A 17,498-nucleotide genomic window follows, 5' to 3' on the forward strand; every position below is an offset into this window, starting at 1 on the left:
ATGATGTCTGCTAGACGGTTTGGATTCCATTTGAAAGGAGATTAAATCGTTTCTTTCATGAGAGGTTGGCCAACTGCCAACTTGGCGAGAGCGAATCAAGTCGCTATGGAATAATCGATGCTGAGCATACATCTTACCACATCTATCCTGATATATGTTATTTATTTAAATGTTTTAATGGTATTTCTTTTTTTACCAAACTAAAACTTTTCGGATAAATAATTAAATGTTTTTTTAGAAAGAAGTTTTTTATTCTTAATTTTACCCGTTGTGTTTATACTGTTGTTTCATTTCATTTCATTTTTTCATCCTCTTCATCACTACCTACATAACTTACATCAAACCCAGTGCCAGAATAGAAAAGTTACTACCCTTGTTTAACGACCCCTTTTATGTGATTTTGGTCATTTTTTAACAAAAAGAGGTCCGTATAGACGCTAAAATAAGATACTTTACTTTATAGCTAATTTTTGTTTTACTTCTTCCTTGTAATATCTTTTTTTTATGTTCTTATTAACTCCATTCGTCTCCATCTTTCTAAGACTCATATGCAATAAGTATTAAACTTCTAAAACTCGAAAAATGCTATACTGTGTACAGCTTTATTAATTTTGAGTGATTGTTTGAAATAGTCAAGAGTTAACACAATATTTACTGTCGTAATTTTGTGATAACTTTTATGTAACCCTATTTAATTGACATCCACTGTATCTTCACAACTATTGAGATTTAAGATCAAACCCTAGAATTGAAAAGGATAATGCACTGGATCGGGTATAATCTATGAACGAAGGATATTCAACATTGTATAACGGTTGGTCTCATTGTCGGAAATAAAGTCCCTATTTAACCATCTTACGTCACATTCCCTACACATCTTCAATTTCAAATAAAGGATCCAATTCCCATCAACTTAAGGAGATATCTTTAAATGAGTACAGATACGTGTGCTGGAAATCCCTCATGCTCTCATCAATGCTACACATAGTACCGGGTACATTCACTATCATTATCAATGAGCTCGTATGAAGCATCCTGTAGGAACATTCCGTGTTTTGAAATTTTCCAATACATTTGATTACCAATTACTCTACAACAACTCTAAGCCAGCAGCAACGCGACTCTACGCAGCTACGAAAATTCCCCACCGAACAAACACCCTAAAACCCACATTCTCACCACACGAAACCACCAAAGCCCAGTAAATGGGCGCCGCCACCCAATTGTACACCCCGATAACGATCGCACGCAATTGCAACGGAACACCCCGGGGATGCGAGGGGAGTGAAAAATAATTGCAGTTCAGTTCAGAAAAAAGATGCTCGGTCAAGCTTCTTTTTTCTCGTTTTTCCCTGGCCAAAACAACATAACACTCCATTCGCGCGACCCCGTAGAGCGTGGCGTGGGCACCGAAAAAAACAAACCCCTCACAACTGTCCCCATTAGTGTGTGTTATTGTTGGTCGAATGGTCATTCTTGAGTGCACCCCTTCTTGTGGCTCGCACAACGCAGCAAACAAGCGCTGCCCAAACGGCACGCCTGAACGCCTGCCGCAATGGCTAACGCGCGCTAATCCATTTCCAACAAAAGCAACAACGAAAGCAAAAACCCCTCACACACCTGGGAGGTTAAAACGCATTTAAGGGTCTCCACTAATTCGAGGAGATTCCCCCATTCGTGGTCGTGGGTTTCGTTTCAGCTGTTTCTGTTCCTTTCCACGTGTGCGCACAGCACGGCGGCGGTGACCAACAAATGCACAGCACGGCAAGGGAGATACGATTCGTGGGGTTATCGGGCTGCAAACGAAGGCTTGCATGGTCAGCAAGCAAAGGGTGGTTTATTAGAATGCAACGTGCACGCACGTGTACGAGCTTTTCCTTCTTCGCACACGGTTCTGCAGGAGGGGCCAGCCGTGCTGTGCGGCGAAAACACAAAATGCAATGCGCTGCCGGAGTCACATAGGGCGCCACACAGAAACATTAGTACGGGTCGTACCCCGTCGTTACAGTTCCTCCCCTCCACTGCTGGCGCAAAAGGTTAGGAAAAACAATAAACCATGCCAAAAAATTTGCGCACGCCAACGGCATGGAGGCAAAATCAGACCCGGACGGCAGTCAGGTTTTATTGGAAACTTATTTGGAACAAGATTTATGTTTCGTTGCGAACTCAATTAAACGAGAGTGTAGGGGGGGCAATATTTTACCAAAAAAGTCTGAATTTAGAATAGCGTTTTTTGATGCAAATTTTGTACCCAACTGAACATGCACACTGATTGTGACTGTCAAATTATATTATTTATGACCAAATGGTCATTATTTATAGTATTGTGAAGCTTTTACTACTTTTTAACTTGGTATTTGAACTATTTAAATTGCATTTATCTATTTAAAAACAGTTCTAACCGTTTTCCACTCTTCTTCTTGATGTAAAGACCTATTAAGTCATGCTTGCCATAACTGGCTGACCAATTCCTTGAGTCCATTCTCATAATGTGGACAGCCTATCAGCAAGAGACGTATATCGAATAGAGCTAGCAAGTGTAGCTACTTTTCCTTTCCGACTTTCCTTTACGTATGGCATTAATAAGAGCAGTATCTTATGTATATCTGAAAGTCCCAGCTTTGATCACGCTTCATGAATTAACACTTCAACACAACCTCATCAGACGATGTTATGTACCACTACACTCGCGATGTTTTGTTTTGTTGATAGAGAATTCTGTCAACCAATGATATTGTTGCAACCAGTTTTTAAAGACAGGAGATAGAAGACAACTCTGGCGACACAAATTGAGCCATTTCTAACAAATCTTAATCTTAATAATCTTTAACTACAAAATAGCAGGCATAGTTGTGACTTGTACACACGAAACCCGCGATCTTGGTGTGATCGTTGATAGCGGACTAACGCTGCACATTCATTTTGATTTGACAATTTCAAAAGCTCTACTTGTGTGAGGATTTATGCTCCGTTTGATAAGAGACTTTAAGGACGCTTTGTTTTCAAAAAACTTTGTATTTAGTATGTCTCCTCAACAACAAACTAGATTCGATAGATTAGATAGATTCCTTCACAAAATCATAATTGAGACCAATGTCGCGCTGTCTATTCTTAACGCCATCAACATCCTAGCTCCAGGTAGAACATGGTATTGTTAATTATTTCAACTTAGTGCTATAGAACAGACTTGTAAAAATATTGCGTTAACTATGGTCGAATTAATTCGAATGGTCGTAAATTAATTTCATAAATTCATACGTATTTAACGAATTTTACCAGTAGTTTTAGAAATACGTGACATAAAAAATAGGTTTTTTTTCTAAAAATTCTATGAAAATCTCAGTCTTTTGCAGTGAAAAATTAAATCGTCTTATTATTAAATACTTATCATATTGTTTGGAACCAAAATCAGATCAATAGAGATTCAAACATTAATATATTTTTTCATTGATGATGTTTTGCTGTTTGCAAACTATCTGTTTCGACTACAAACCGAAAAAGAATCGATACGGCCTGGCCGTGTTTTATGAATAAAATCATTAATATAAGTTTTCAAATTGAATGATAAGGAAATGAAATGAAATTCTTTATTTCACAAATGCAACCAACACTGATGCATTCCTGTTCGATGGAATGCAAAATGGAATTGGCACCGATCAGATCTTTACTATGAATCAAACCATAAACACACACACACACACACTCAGTCGCACCGGTTCAAGGCGCCGCCCGATCCGCGTGAAGCTTTCAACCTCCGGCAATGGCATCGGGCAAATGTAATAGCTTTTTTTCCCTCTTTTAACTACTATTGCATCACCTCGCGGTAGTGGAAAGACCCCGCAGGCCGTACGCAGCCCATAGCCGAAACACGAGAGGAGCATAGTGGTGTATTAGTATACGCCGTGTATCGAGCCGCTATCGAGGACAGTGGAGCCGGATTTCGGAGACCTCTTGGGTGCTCTTTCCTCCGTTCGATTCGCTCCACTCTCCAGCCCAAGGTGAGTAGAAATCGTAGCAGAAGAGCATACATTCCAACCAACACTCTTTGTGATGAAACTGTGACGCACGAGATGCGGTAGTGTAGCTTTGGGGCTTAGGAGACAAACGTGTCGCCGTCGAGTGCGTACACATACATAATACTGGTGAATGGCGGAGCTCATAAAATGATCCATAGATGTGATAGAAGTGATTGTATGGGTTGTATCGCCGCAGCACAAGGCGACCGATCGTTTCTCGAGCTTAGAATGATTGGAGCATTTTAAAAATTCCAAACCAAGTAAAAGTGTAAATTTTAAACTTTTATCAATGTAACACACAGTGTGCCTGATTTCTGTTGTGTTCCAATCCAGCGAGTGCAATAACCTTTTAGAAATGTATTTGAAAAATCACAAATAATGTGTGCGTGTTTTTATTACGACTTTAACGGACCTCCAAACCACTTAAAATTTTACATTAAAAATTTTTTAAAAATTTGGTAAAAATTAAATCAATATTTAGGTAAAATAGGGTAGGTAAAAATTGTTAATATAGGTAAATACTGTATGAATATTTGTTTGAAAAATAAAACTATAAATAATGTAAAGAAAACACAATTAAAACTTAATGCTTAAAAATGTTTGTTCAGGTTTGAATGTTAATCTATCCATTGAGTTTTAAGTCGAGTCGAAAAATAATAACTAATGGTAATGAATTCATGTTGAAAATGATTTTGATATCTATTTTATCTCAAACCACCAACCATCGAACTTTTGTACATGCAAGATTGAAATATGCGCTTAAACGCGATCAAACACGATCATATCCACCGCGGGGGTCCGCACCACGGCGTTAACTCACCAACACTACGCAACGCAACGACGAAGGCCGGTTCGTCGCTTAATGCCTCTGTCACTTTTCTAGGGCCTAGATGTTTGGTGTTTGCGTTTACGAATGATTTAAAGAAAGAGTGCATTTATTTACTTTTCACGCGTACTTTAATGTGGTTCGGGTTGGTTTGCTGTTGTGTTGCATACCAACGCTGGTCGAAACACTTTGCAGACAAAAATGAAAAAAAAAATATGTACGTAATTATATACTTTCGTAACGTAAAAGAGTACACGGATATTATAGTAACTAATTATAAGCCTAAAAGTCATAAAGAGGGTTTTAAAATGTAATCACTAGAAGCGAAATAGTTTCCGCATAAGAAATGTAAACGCAAAAATGTATTTTATTTCACGGAAAAATTAAAGATTGATACTTTTAAAAAATATTTTAAATTGAGAAGACCATCAACATATTTCTAGCTAGAATCAATATTTCCTCACAGATTCCTTAACACTTTCAAAGAGCTATCGGTGAGGGAAATTCTGCGTTTTGTTTTTTTGCTACGCACGACGCAAAGGGGTGGGCGAAAAATAACCGCGGAAAAACCCACCGTACATTGCGCGACACACCACACGATGGAAATCGAAAAACATTCACGCACACTAGAGCAAATGCGTCTCGCTTGGACGTTGTTCTCACATTTTCCTCATCAAGCACCACTTTCCCCTCGTTTCTACTGCGCCTCCCTCCGCCGAGAGGGAAAATCGAGCAAAGGGAAAATGACGCTCGCACACATGCACACACACGGGTGCCGCAGTGCAGTTTTGTTTATTTGTGCACTTGTTTGAAAGGTGGCCATAACCGCAAATGGCAACATCAACAAACCACCAGTAAATTAATTTCCTTGTTTTAGGTACATTTAGGGTCTAACAAAATACCTCACACATCAAAGCAAACGTTGGGTTGGGGTCGCCGCGGTTACCATCGGCTACTGCAAAACACGCACACAGCCCAACACACTGGAGATCATCGTATTGTTTTGGGTTGTTTTGCTATGATATTATTTTGCCCTATGCGACCCACCAACATCCCTTTACCGCACGTATCGGCTTTTATGAATGCCGAATCTTCTCTTTCACTCGTTCGTGCGCCTGCGCATAATTCTCCCCTTTTCTGGTACGATTCCTCGCTCGACAACACAACGAAGAAAGAGAAAAAAAACACACAAACGCGCTACCCTTACGCTAAAGGGGCTCAAAATGGCTGCCGAAAGCTTCGCCCCCAGTTTCACTGTGTACCCTTGCCTCATTCGTTAAGCATTCGCATTTATCTTACCTTGTAGAAGTTCTCCGCAAACACGGTTGCCTACACATCCCGACGGGTGCACTATTAAACAATTCGTATATTGATGGTTGATGTGTCTCCTAAGCAGGAGATATGGTTAATTCTTTTCCAAACACACACACGCGACTCACATGCCGACGGGGAATGTGTGCAGAAGCACCTTCAATACAGGCGCAAATTGTATGCACGCACAATTTTACACACACACACATACGTACACTGAAATAACACTTGCTGCAGGCTTCAATCGAATTAAAACACGTTCGTCGTTTGCTGCTTTCAGGTTACCCTCCCCCTGCCGTGTTGAACTCTGAACGAATATCCTTTTATTACCCCTTTTGCCACATCTTATAGCTGCTTCACACCACACTCACACTTTATATAAATTTTCATTTTATACAACAAAAAAACACTACATCAGGATATTTCACGTGCGATCAATTCGCCAACACTTTCCACACGACCGGAGGACACACGCACCCGTTCGATCCGACTGCTCGCGAAAGAATACGATGGAAGCGTTGAAAAAAGCTATCAGCATCACGTACAGTGGAGATTCGATATAACCGTTCTCTTTCACGCTCGCGAAACCATTTCGGTAGAGCGAGAAAACTGGCTGCTCTGTTGACTTACTCACACGCACACACTATCGCCAACTATTCACCATCTTCACCACCATCGCACAGGAACGGTTGTGGAAAATGGAACAATTTCATCCCTTCCATTTGTATCCTTTGTTCTCTCGTTCTCTTGCTGTAGGGGTTGAGAGAGGCTGCATGGAAACAGAGTGAGATAGTTTTTTTACATACACTCACGCCTAAAAAGCAATTTCGCTATCTCTCGTGTTATTTTTTTTTTATTTGTTATTATTTTATTTCAATTTCACTCTTTACGTTAGTCAAAAAGTGTATAGGTTAAATTTTAATTCTAATTAAAAATCAAAATATTTATTATTATCTGGCCAATTTTCTATTCTTTTATAAAATATTGTTTACACATTATTGAAATTCACAATTTCATTCCAAATTTTTACTACAGGGTTGCCATTTTATGAGGTTTGTAAAAATAATAAAAGCATTGTTATGATACTCTCTATGTCACGTGTTATCTGTGTTAATTGTGCTTCATAAAAGCCGTTTGAACTTATGAAAGTTTAAGAATAAAATAGTAAAATAATAAAATCCAATTAAAAACACTGGTACAGCCATGAAAATATGGAAATAAATTGCCAAAAGAAAGAACAATAAACATAATCGGTAAACAATGAAAGAGAAACGTTATAAAAAGTTATAAATAATAATATTTACATTTTAAAATTAGTAAGATAAAAGAAGAAAACCGGTTTTAAAGTTTAATGTAAAATTAAAATGAATGGTAGAGCTGTATTAATAAAATAAAATCGTTACATCAAATAATAACGATTCGATCAAACACAAAAATAAAATAAAACCTGTAGGAAATACGAAGATCACATTCGACATGAGAGGAATACACACAGTAAAGTATTTCTTTGGTGTTAGGGAAGAATTTGAAAAGCTCAAATATCGTCCAATGCCGGTTCAATAAGTTCTGCTGTGAGAACCTTCACGATGCAGGCTACTTTCCTATTGTGCTTAGTTTCGTCATGAATAGGGTACAAATAGCACGTAGGACTGGCAGGTACAATGCAGTAAAAGCCGGTGTAAAAGAGCACCATTCAAAGAAAACAAGAAAAGGCCACAAAGCACCAAGTAATGTTAGGGAATCAATTTGAACTCGCCATGGACTTTAACCGGCACAATTGTCCCATGCGAGCAAGAAAGCAGGGAAAGAAAAATCATCTTGAAGGGTTTTTATGTTTTCTTTTCCATGGCTTGCTTTCGCTGTATTTTTTTTTGTAACAGTGGGTAAGACAATTGCCCAAAATTGCAATACGTTCCCAGTGTTCCAACAAATTTCATTCTGTTCGGGTTTGCATTATTTTGTGTCGGTTTCGGTGCTTCTCGAAACCGGTTTCGACTGCACTTAATGACCGGAAGAAGGTGTATTTGTTCACTTGTTCACGGTAGAACAAAATACGACCATTTGAAGGATATTTCACCATTCGGACGGAGCGGAGGGATGGAACGACACGGGCATGCGTGTTGTAGAGATGAACGAGGGTTGCATTCATTGCCGCGGCAAGTATCAATTCCCAGCCAAAATTATGTTACATGGGGATCCGTGTTTATTCCCGAGAGAAAAAAGGAGGAAACTGTTCAGTAAGTTTATTTTTGAAGAAAATATTTAAAGTAATTAACAATCATTGAAGAAATAAATAAATGTTGCAGGCGATAGTCCACTCTGACGGCCAGGAACAAATCATAATATTGGAGCAGTTAAAAATACCCATGAATGTTAGACAAACGTGGAATTCATTAGTTAATTCTGTCGCTTAACGGCTACTGAACTGAGTTTTTGTTATCTATTTCGGGGAACCCCTTCGGCTGGTACACTAGTTGCACAACAAGGCACAACAAGGCACGGCAAACTGACTGATCGGTAAACATTAGTGTTGTGCCTACAGAATTTTTTGAGAAGAGTCATTCATACGAATATTAAGAGAGAAGTCATTCAAATCAGAAATCGACTCCCAAAAAAGTTCCATGAATCATCAGAGGAGTGATGGATCAAGTAGCTTAAGGCCTTAAGCGAAATGATAATTGAGGCCCATTTTTGGCAACTGATACTCGGCCGTACAGGAGAGAGGAGAGGAGCGCCTTGTACATGACGGACGTGCCCCTTCTTCTTTTTCTTTATCAGCACAACAACCTGGAAAGGTTTCCATTTCTGGCCTAGATTCCAGTTCTTTGACATAGATATTCAGATTAATTCATTAATTTCAAAGATTCATCTAGATTCCTAAATGTTAATCAGATGCAGATTTACATTACAGAGGCCGATTGGTTGAAACTAGAACAAAGTTGATATTATTAGCACATACTAGAATGAAATGGAACAACAAAAAAACAAATATATAATATAATATATTATAACAAAAAAAAATGTTTGTAAGATACACGGCCTGGCCGTTCTTCCGATAAAAAAATATTATCGCCAATAAATTAAGATTTTTTTGAACTTAATGTTACGATTATGACTAAGTTTATTTCATTGTATCAGTTTCTACACTCAGTTTCTATAACCGCACTCCCAATACGCTCGCATTGACTAAATCATTTATAGAAACGATATTGGTCAGTGTATGGGAGTTTTAGTTGTGATTGTAAAAAAGCAATTTACCATATTTTTTATGAATGCAGCACTACACCAATTTTTCATTACTCTCACCGTATTGCTTTCAAATGGAGAATTTCATGAAAATTGAGTACAGAGTTAAGAAAAACAAACGATACTCTAAACATTTTAAAATTAAATCGATTGGGAAAAGAAAAAGATAAAACAAATGAATAATTAGATGATCTATCTATTAACTATTTCACAGGAAATATAACATAAAGTTCATCATATTACTATGTAAATGTATTATTGCTGTAAGATTTGCATTTATTCATGAATCGTTAATAAATAACTGCTATCCTATGATGTAGTTATATGTGGGGAATCATTGCACTATTTCTAACCATAAAACAAAGCTTTAACATGATGACTAATCAACAGCATCAAAAGATCAGGAGGATCTCTCTCTTTCTCTCGTCCTTCCGGTTCCAATAATTTGCATAATTTACGGTGAATTCTCGCAAACTTTAAACAAAACCACATTGAGATCTCATCATCTTTCCTGCACCAAATATCCCCAGTTCGGTGCGACACACCTCAAAGAGAGGGCACGATCGGCACTATTCTACTTGGCACACACGTGCGTACACAACGACGATAAGCTCTTGTGGCCAATACACGCATGCTTCGCTCATGACTCATGCGCACGTATCCCGATCGTGCTACTCCTGTTTTATGCGCTCGTTTCACTCTTTCTTTTCTTGTTGTCAATCCATTTCTTCACCATGATCGACGAAAAACATAAATGCTTCCGCAACCAAGCCCCCGCCCGTATAAAAGGTTCGTCACCTTACCACGCACCGAAGTCATTCGAACGGATGACCAGAAGAAGATTGTCTCCGCCGGCTGTGTGCTTTGTGTGCAAGCGATCCATGAACTCGATCACACATTAATATGGTTTATTTCTTACTTTTAGATTTTCGGAACTGTTGTTTGTTGTTTTTGTTAAGCTCAACAAAACTCCTCCGGTAGGACCTTTTTGAAACGGAATCCACCTGAAAGAACATGGTCGCATCGCCCCGTGTGTTGGCTGCCGGTGTGTGGTTTCGTTCCCATTTCTTGCCGTTTGTTGTGTGCTTTGTTCCCTACTTTTGACTGCATCATGTGGTGTTTTCACTGTATCTTTCCCCGTTTCGGGTTCGGTTCTCAGCCCTATCGGCATTTGTTTACCAAGCATTCTTCCGTCTTCTTGACGTTTTTTTTTTCTAGCTTTGATTATGCTGCGTGCTTCAATTTCGTTTTCCCATGTACGGAGGATGGGATGTTCTTTTCTTCTCCGTTTCGGTATAACTGCCAACATCATTTCGTAACACTTTGCTCTACTGTTTGATCAGTCGTTCTCGTTCTTCTGTTTGATCACTGGTGGAATATTAAATAATAGGAACCACCAGCAACACACATTCGGTACGCTCTTTGCTGCCGCTAAAAAGAGAAAAGAAAAAAGACAGTGGTGAGATGTGTATATCGATACGGCGAGGATGGACTCGTACGATGCTAACGGATGATGAGTCACACCCAATGCTGCAGAAGAAACTGACCAGAGCAGAGTCATCAATCGGTAGAACAAGCCCTCCGAACACGATGCTACGCTGTTGGCTGACTGGATGGCTCGGGAAACGCTTTCGCTCCCGTTCAGGCAAACACCGTCGGGATGGAAAGAACACAGTGCCGCACAGCATGGGAACAGAAACGCACCGAAACCCGAGATTCACTTCTCGCATGTGCAGCAGGTTTTAATTACGGTTGTTACCGGCCAAACGCGGACCTCCGATTTTGCCTTCCAAGTCAAATGCTTGCCTTTTTTGCAGGTGGTATTTACGCGAACAGGGATACTTCTTGCTTACGATCGTCGTAAAAGAACCTGTTCCAGCGGAAGTGAGCGATACTACGATCGTTTGCTTTTCTTACAAGCGGAGAGGGTTTTGGCAAATAAACATCTCACAGTGTGAATCACATATAATGCTTGAACTTTTTTAAATGATAGCAAAAATTTTAGTACGATATCACTGAGCCTAACAGGTGGTCTATGATAGTAAAAAACTTTTTTTTGCATTTTTTTTATTTAACATACATGCCTTCAATGGTGATACACCGATTATATCGGTATTTCAATTTTTCGATACCATTTTTATAGTAGTATTTGTCCTTTGCCTCAGAAAAGGCCTCAGTTTCAGCGATCATCTCTGCATTCGACAAAAATTTCTTCCCAGCGAGCATCCTTTTGAGATCTGAGAAAAGGAAATAGTGGCTGGAAGCCAAATCTGAGGAATACGGTAGGTGGGGAAGCAATTCGTAGCCTAATTCCTAATTTTTTGTTCGTTATTTTCACTAATTTATGGGGCGGTGCATTGTCTTGATTAAACCATTTTTTTTCTTCAAATGCGTCCGTTTTTTTTTGTTTCAATTTCGTCCTTCAAATTCCTCCAAAAACTTGTCGTTGTAAATTTTTTTTCCTTTCATAGGATATACGATAAAGATTATTCCTTGTGCATCCCAAAAAACTGATGCTATAACCTTGCCAGCTGATTGCTGCGTTTTTCCTCGTTTTGGAGCAGGTTCATCGCGTCCAGTCCACTCGGATGACTGTCTATTGAACTTTGGAGTATAATGGTAAGGCCAAGTCTCATCCATGGTAACATACCGACGCAAAAACTAGGATTTATTTCGCTCAAACAGCTCCAAACACTGCTCCAAATCATCAACTCGTTGTTGTTTTTTGGTCAAATGTGAGTTCGCGTGGCATCCATTTTGCACAGAGCTTTCGCATATCCAAACACTCGTGAACGATATGTCCAACACTCTCCAACGATATGGAACTCTTTTTATTAGTTCTATCCATAGTTACTTCCATTAATAGTCCAGCATAATTTAAGGAAACCAATTATGACGATAATTTTGCTTATCTACCTTTACTGCTTATTCATAAGTGCCTGTACTGGACAGGAAATGGTCAGAATAACTAAATCGATATCAGGAATCTGGATCTACAATAGATGTGCCATTTTTTACCTTCTAGTGCCATCACAATAGAATTTCTCATAACAAGAACAAGCAGCAAATTGCGCGAAGAATCTTCTTCTTTAGTGGCACTACAATGCCAAGAATTCTACGCCTTTCATGTATGGCTTGTTTTGACTTTATTTACTTGTAGCTGGATAGTTACGCTGGTTCTGTGTACGCTCTGGTTCGGTTCTGTAGAGACGCAAAAGGAGCGCTGGTGCATCTACAGCACACGCAACAGTAAGCCAGCGATTCAAACGAGGCCACCGAGTAGCCACGGTTCGCCGTTTCTCAAGTGACGTACAGCGTATATCATACGAGGGAAGGGGCTGGACGGATTGACCAAGGAGCTAACCTGGTGAAGTAGCGCTGAATTTGTTCCATCTTAGAGACCCAAACTGGAACCCGAGGGGCACCAGACGATGCTCGAGTATTCAAGGATTGATCGAACCAAGCTGCAATAGAGCGACTTCAGGCACAGGAGGTTCGATTAATCGGCAGAGAATCTGCGTATAACACCAATGATTTTGTACGCTTTATTTACAATTTGGCCATTCAGTAACAAAAAGGTCTAATCATCCATTAGGACTCCGAAGTTTTCCGAAGTCTCGTTGTTGGCACCATTCGGTTGTGTCGTTTCGGCCGGATGTTGTTGTCAACCAGCAGTCATCTAGTGGTCGATTCGATCACGATGTAAGAACAATATGTAACGCGTTGTGCTATCGATCGATCGAGATGGCGCTGGCCGCTTCTGAGTGGAACGGAACAGCAACTGTACTGGAGCGAGGCAACAGATTAGGACAGATCAGATTAGGAAAGGGTAACCGGAGGGTCGTAAGGTTAATGGGCAACGGCGATCAGCTGAGATGTCAATCGGACAGTGTTCGGAGTTGAAGATGCCACCTTTATCAACAGTTCTTGCAGAAGTACCAGATGCTATCCAGAAGCAGTAACCAAGATTCATAGTGATATTTACACAAGGATGAATACTAAAATTCTCACGCCCCTCGGCCTTTTCACCGGCGGCATACACAACACAACAGCTGAAGACCCACAGTAAACGGGAACAACCGAGCCAGGTCTAGAGCCATTCCAGCGTGTAAGGTAGACAACTAAAAATAGAACAGAAAATAATTATATTCTTTCACACGTATGCAAAAAAACAAACAGAAAGTTAAAAATAAACACCTACAAACCACGCAAAAAACCATTTGTGTTTCTTCTTTTTTGTATTTTTTTGTGTTTGCTTTGTAGTTTCTCGTTTTTTACTCTTTTTTTTACTTTTATGTTTCATATCGCGTATTACACCATTTTCTTCAATCCCTTCCTTCTTTTCGGTCACACTGTCTACAATCCGCAATCTTTTTCTCCTGCATCCTTCTTGCGCGGCATATTCCCTTTTCACATTTCAATAGCACGGTTCGTTTTTGTTTTCGTCCGTGTAACTTTGCTCTGGGGTGTGTGTCGGTGTGTGTGTGTTTATTTGTTTCTTATTTTACAACAATTTTTTTTGCTCCACATGTTCTTTTTAGTGTTTCTTCTCCTCTTTACATTCCTGCTGTGGATTTTATCGTTTTGTTAGCATCACGCGGTCACCACCGCCCTTCAATTGTCACCCCAATTTGTTTTTGTGTTTTACATTTTCAATTCTAGCAACTAGAGTGTAGGTATTATCAACGTTCAAATTCGCTTATCCATGATTTACTACTTTCCCATTTCCCAGCATGCCCTCGCTACCTGACATTATTTCATTCTTAACACGGCGCCTTTCCCATCTTGGTCGTCTAATAGTATCGCATTTCTTAGGGGGTTGGTGGAGATGTTTTGGATGGTAGAAGACTCGACCACATGTGGCCATTTATCGTCATGCGCCATACATACTGCTCCCGATTTTCTATCGATGTTTATCAGGTTTACCTCTTCTGTGTGTGTGTCTGTTACCTTTTACAGTATTTTTTACAGCACAGCAACGGTGTCGGCTGTTGCTGCACTACGACACATCTCGCTCCTATTTATTTTTGATTTTTAAGCTACCATATATTTTTAAACATATTTTGGTTCCGGCCCGACTCGCTCCGTACGTTTTGCGGCGTTTGTCTTCGCGGTGCACATTACGCACGCAAACAACACGAAACAATTGTCGCAAATCACTTGGGAGTTCCTTTCTTGCCCGATTTCATCTAGCCTGTTTTTCTGTTACAGTTTTGCTGCAGTCTTTCTAGCCAATGTTTGTTTGTTTTAACGTTGATCAATGTGTTTTCGTCGTATCTAATCACTCTTCCACTTTGTAAACACCTATGTGTGTGTGTGTTTTGTTCTGCTTTTAATTCCGTGTCTTCTTTGTTTTACTTCCCTAATGCATTCGTGTATACAGGGTTTGTACCCCCATCTTCTTTCTTTAACTTTCTTTATCTTCTTCACAAACAGTAACTTTATCACCATTACCGACTACCGAACTAGTATCTGTGGCAGCACGTTATATCTTTCTCCTACGTTCCGCAAAGGACGAAAGGATTTTTTTTTGCTTTCCTTCCTTGAGCCCATTCCCAATTTCCCCAGTAGTTTCAGTCTTTCCCAGACTTTCTGCATAATCCGCGCGTATAAGAAACCCTGCAGGTAAGGTTTTTGTTTTGTTTTTGTTTCTTTTCGTATTTAACATATCCCTTTTCTTGTTTTAAATCAACGGTGCTTATGTTTAACCATTTGTTTTTTTTTTATCATTAGAGTTGTGTATATAGTATTGTGTATATATAATGTATATACTTTTTCCCTTACTTTAATATATTTATATGTATATATATATAATCCATATATCTTTCTTGTCTACGTCGATATTGTATCTCTTCCGCGTTTAAATCTAAGTATTCTTTAGTTTCCTACTTTACGCTTCAACCGCTTCATCAGCACAGCTTTACGCTTCACTGTCGCTAGCGCCAGTGAGCAAACATGTATTTGACTCGATTTAGTAACAGCTCTTCCCTCTGTTTTGCATTGTTCAGTCGAACGTTTCGACAACTTCCCCTTGCAGGACGACTGCATGTATGTTGCTGCTGTGCTGCTGCCGTTCCTTGATCATCACGCCCAGGTGTAGCGCGTACAGCTACACCGACATTTCTATTACAAAGCTAACCTACAATTGTATATCATAGTTGTTTGTGTTGCTCATTTTTTGCTCATTCACCTGTCGTTCGCCTCACTCTGCAGTCCAAACGATTTTCCTCTGTCTGTCAGGTGTCACAAATTGTCTCGCAACCAATCGATTCATTGGTGAGCTTTGATTTATGTGCCCGCGAAGGAAAAAAAAAACAATCACTAGCTATTACAGCACTGTAAGTGACCCGACCCCGTCACACACCAACATTGCCGCCATGCACGATGCTTTTCAAACATTTGAGAATAGGTTCGCATTGTCTCGCTAGTGTGTTTCGTATGTAAGTTTTGCAGTCTCTAAAATGTGTCTTCATGCGATTATTATCTCTCGCTGGCGGAGAAAGACGCATGCATATCCTGTAGCGCGCATCTATCTAAAACGTTCGACGATCGTGTATAGGATCATTTGCTCAATGCCAGACAAGTAAATGAACGCATTACATATCGTGTGCAGTTATACTCTCATTTCATACCGTTCTGTTTTTTTGCTAAAGCTTTAACTACCGGCAATAGGACATCATCCAGCAATGATCATTATCCAAGGATTTTATACCTTAACTACAATCATGTTTTTTTTTAATCAGCTACGTACGGGATGTGTTTTTCCCCGACTGCTGATCGATCCAGACAGTGCAACAGAAGAAGAGTCTCGAGAGTCTCGAAGAAATCTAAAAAATCTAAGGCATGATCATGATTATTTAAAACTCCTAGTACAAAACTTGTTGAAAAACCATGACATAAAATATACTACTAATAAAGGCAAAACAAATTATCGTGTCTCTTTCGAAACGTGTGAATCGATACCGCTATTCCAATATTGATATTCTTCGCCATCTTCGTCGTTGTAAGCATCGTCTTTATTTCCGGGCCATAATAACGAAACCACAAACAAGTTACAACAACAAAATAAAAACAAAATGTTCGCGTGCATATAATCTCTACACAAGGCGCGTAACAAAACCAATGATTGAAAAACCTTTCCTTTCCCTTTCGGGAGCATGGTACATTTACCACAGAGTGCACGGCACAGCGCAACCATACACACACACACACGTCTTGCTTGCTTTTCCGTGAGAAATTAACCCGAGAACAGAAAGAAATAATGAAATCCATATTTGGTTTGCTTAAAAGCTATTATGTTTTTTTGTTTTCTAAGACAACCAATTCAACTGCATTCTAACACATGCGTTACTGAACAATGAAATGATGTGCGTATTTTATTCTGTTAACGAGAAACAGAAAAGGAACTAATAGATACGGGATCGGAGGGGCGCAAATGTACTATTAGTGGACGTGTTTACCTATATGAATTTCCCAACCAGGTTATTGAATGCGGGCGAGGTTCGCGATATGGTTGTGCTTGGAATTGGAAATCACAACAACACTACTGCCCATCGCCGTTGAGAGAGTTTATTGGACATTATGACATCTGTGGACCACCGTTAAGAACGGTTAGAAAATATCGTCTGTCATTCAAAATTATTCATGTAGGCTGCTTGTAGAACGGTTCCACGAATGAATGATGATAAGAAAACATTTGAAAAGTGGGGTATCTCCTTTTTAGCTACTACCATGTGAAAGGACACTCAGTCTCTAGAGCAGGTGGTAAAGGCTAGGATGACAACGGTTGTACAACCGAGTAAGAAACGTAGATTGCAAGTTGCTACACTTTTTAAAGGCGTTCGGCCTACCACTACGATAAAAAAACGGATTGGTAACTCGAAGCGTGTGTATGTTCCCTCGCTACGATCCTACCGCTACCAGGCTTTATATGTAGGGCATTCTATAACGACCCTGTTACAATGCAAACCAAGTGATCTTATTACGTCGCTAGTACACTGGTAATCTGGTTCTACATCTGGTGCTATTGGTTCTTGTTAAAAGAAGTGTTCTATTTTTTTGTTACTTTTCTGTGTTTTCGATTACAAAACGTAAGTTTG

This window comes from Anopheles marshallii, chromosome 3 (genome assembly GCF_943734725.1).
Source record: "Anopheles marshallii chromosome 3, idAnoMarsDA_429_01, whole genome shotgun sequence".
Taxonomy (NCBI): domain Eukaryota; kingdom Metazoa; phylum Arthropoda; class Insecta; order Diptera; family Culicidae; genus Anopheles; species Anopheles marshallii.